At 35.8% G+C, this 3,740-nt stretch overlaps 1 non-coding gene across 1 annotated transcript in view; it reads right to left on the minus strand.

Moving 5' to 3' along the window:
• Nucleotides 1-2,553: 2,553 nt before the first annotated feature.
• Nucleotides 2,554-3,740, minus strand: part of LOC113804222 (ribonucleic acid export 1) — a 22,839-nt gene continuing 21,652 nt past the window's right edge. Inside the window, exon 2 of the transcript XR_011398487.1 lies at nt 2,554-3,215. This is a non-coding gene — a transcript (ribonucleic acid export 1). The remainder of the gene's footprint in view (nt 3,216-3,740) is intronic.

The raw sequence follows: 3,740 nt of genomic DNA on the forward strand, positions 1-3,740 counted from the left end.
ATTAGGAAAATTTTACCTTCAATTGTTTTTGGAGGCTTTGTTGGAAGAGGGAAAGTGTTTTCAGAGTAGGGGGCTGTAAAAGGGGATCATAAAAAATTTATCTTGTTTTTCTGGGCTAAACAGAGTACTTGAAAAGATTTGTAGATGTGGGGGTAGTTGATGGTTGGGGCCTTTTATCAAAGAGGGTGGTGACATTAATTGCAGTAGGTAATAATAAGGGAGGAAGGATTAATGTAGTAGATTAAGAAAGCAAAGTGGTGGTGATAAGTAGAGGATGTTGGGAGATGTGGAATGTTTGCTGAAAGTCGAGTAATGACCTGGATGGGTGATTTGGACTGGTTTAGAGGTGAGATGTAGAGCATTGAGTCAAAGGAGGTCCCTGTTGTCTGGGAATCAGGGAAATTAAATCAGTTGGCCTATTTGATGTAGGAACAAGCTTGGTCAAGTCCTAATAGGGGTACAAAATGTTTGTTACTAGCCATGGTAAGTCTGGAGTATGTTATGGTCCAACCCTCAGGTTCCCCTTGAGGGGCAAAAAGGCTAGACAACTAAACAGGGGAATACTACCTGCCTATGGCTCCCCTAGAACCATCCATGACTGGTACAAAAGATCCTTTCATAATTTTCAACATGACTATCACACACTTAAGGAAGTGGATAGTAGAAGGGGTTGGAGAATAGAAGAAAAATAAGGGCAATAAAGAGACAACTGCAAAAATTAGTTCAGGTGAGGGCTCAGTCTCCTCCTATAGTCCTTCTCTCCCTATGGACAGAAAAGGGCATAGGACTGGGAGGGGGTTATGAGCTATCCTTCCCTATACTACACTGTTGTGACAATTATTTAATGGAATGTTTTTTGTCATCAAATCAAATTTTCACTTTCATCTGAGCATTTAATGTGTTTTAACCAAAAAATATTTTACTCTGCTATTTTTTTCCAATAATTTAAATTATGTCTGCAATTTAAAATGCATATATAATAGAAAATAAGCATACTTTCTCATAAGTTTACGAAGTACAAGGAATCTTTTTAAAAATAAATTGGTGTTCACACCCTATTCATTAAATAAAATTTCTCTCTATTCACAAACAATTACTTCTAAACATAGAATGAAAGATCACATTAAGGTTCACTTGTATAAAGAATGACAAAGAGAGAAAACTAGTAATGTTCATTGGAATGGGTGGTAAATAGAACTGTATATATCCTGAAAATGCCATTTAGTACTTGATAATTCTGAAATATATTAAGAATATCTCTCAGATATTGATATTATCTGTGAAAACAAAAAATGGACAGACACAAATGACTGTGAATATATATTGTAATGGATTCAGCTTCAGTTGTGGGCTTAGGCATTTCCTTAGGAGGAAAGATTGTGGAAACCTTATAGAGTACATTATGTAGTGGCTAAGGGTCTCAAATCTTCATTAAGGATTTGAGCATACATTCAAATCAATCATAAGTCCTTTGAAGTGTACTAATATTATGATATATCATCTATCTGAGGTCAGGGTCCTGAAGGGCTTATTCATTTATCTATTTTTACTGAAAATTTGGCTACATCAACATCTAAGGTCATTAGCGGCATATGCAAAATATAACAATAGGGTGAGGCTGTGGGGATGAAGCCCCCACGTAAGAACAGGTCATACAGAATCATGATTAAGCTATCTATGGCAAAAAAGGTTTCAAATGAGTTAACAATTAGGACATACAAATATGGAGCAGTTAGATATCAAAGGCTGCTGAGGGAAATAGCAAATGGAGCATGAAGGCCATTCATTTCTTCAGCACAGCTCCCAAAACCCAAGAAAGTGGACAGAGGAAGGGGAATAGATATAGGATAGGGAATAAAGATAGGAGAGAAGAAAAGACCATGCAAAATTAGTTGAGGTGGAGGGCTGAGGCCCAAAGCCTGGGTGATCTCCTACATTGGGCCTCAGCCCCGTCCTCCCAAGTCCCACCATAACCTTGGGCATGGGAAACTGGGGGGCCTACAGGGCTTGTATGCATGTAAAAACATGTATGAGCAAATTGTTATCCGGAATTTATTTGTCAAGATGATGAAACCACATCCCTTAATGATACCCTACAGCAGTAAGAACATTTTTGGGCTTTTAACATGGTAAAACCATGAAAATCTTATACGGACTTTTATTTAACAGTCTAATTTGTACAAAAACCTCTCTTGAGAAGTCTTATCAAGAACTGTAAACTTGTGGTTTTCTTTTAGGGAGATAATAATAAAATCATGTTAATTCCCACATAGAAAGAAAAACATACTTATTTTTACCAAAATAAAAATAAGAAGAAATCATGACAACCATCAAAGCCTAACAGCAGATGTACAACTGTACTTTAATGCATATATTGCTATTGAAGACAACTTGAATAAAAAAAAAAAAAAAAAAAATGAAATGAAATGTTTAATATAAAAGTCTCATTTGTGTTCTAAAAGTGGAAAATGGCTACTCAAGAAGTCCAATACAAAAGCTAAAATATGGGACATCACAAGACATGCACATTAAAAGTTTAATAAAATAACTGCATTACTGACACTTTTTTTATATATATAATACAACCTGGTACAATGAAATGACTCATGGAATAACTGCAAACAGATATCTTATTTGGATACCATGCGAGTGACAAAGTGCATGTAAAAAAAAACTTTATATATTAGTGTTCATCCTTCAAAAAGCAGGACTACATTTACCCCAATGTAACGTTTGTAAAACTGGAGCAGAAAATTCAAAAGCTTTATGAAGTTACTGAATAAAATTCTTTAACACTGACTCCCATATGATCAATGTTTTGTATTTTCTGGATGACACAAGGCTTAATTGTTCTCTATAATTTCTCTATCTACACAGTATATCCTTTGTGAAAATATTCAAAATGTTATCAAAAATGTGTAAATTTTTTGTTATTTTGTCAAGAGTACCAGATTTTTTTTTGTATGAATAAGTTTCTAGAACTCTTATTGCATATCTTTTTGTAAATATGGTTTTTAATATTCATCAAAGGAAGAAAAAAGGATTTATTATTATTTTTTTTTTTTTTTACTTTTGTCTTCCATTATGTATCCTTCTGTTCTTTTTTTAGCATCCATGTGATTTACATCAACTGGTTTCTCTTGGCTTCAAGGTCATCATAACAAGACCTGAAGGAATATATAATTCTTCTTCTGTGGGTTGAAAAACTCATGGCCCTGAAGAAAATTAAGAAATGAAATTAATTGAATTATTCAAGACTTTGCAAGGGTATACATGAATAAATAAGTAAAAATGAAGTCACTCACAAGATATATATAAGAGAGAGAGAGAGAGAGAGAGAGAGAGAGAGAGAGAGAGAGAGAGAGAGAGAGAGAGAGAGAGAGAGAGAGACAGAGAGAGACAGAGAGAGAGAGTGACAGAGAGAGACACAGAGAGAGAGAGACACAGACAGAGAGAGAGAGACAACAGAGAGAGAGAGAGAGAGACACACAGAGAGAGAGAGAGAGACACACAGAGAGACACAGAGAGAGAGAGACACACACAGAGAGAGAGAGACACACAGAGAGAGAGAGAGACACAGAGAGAGAGAGAGAGACACACAGAGAGAGAGAGGGAGACACATAGTGAGAGAGAGAGAGAGAGACACACACACACACACACAGACACACACACACAAAGAGAGACACACACAAAGAGAAAGACACACACAGACAGAGAGAGAGATACACACAGACAGAGAG

This window comes from Penaeus vannamei, unplaced genomic scaffold (assembly GCF_042767895.1).
Source record: "Penaeus vannamei isolate JL-2024 unplaced genomic scaffold, ASM4276789v1 unanchor5213, whole genome shotgun sequence".
In the NCBI taxonomy this organism is placed as follows: Eukaryota; Metazoa; Arthropoda; class Malacostraca; order Decapoda; family Penaeidae; genus Penaeus; species Penaeus vannamei.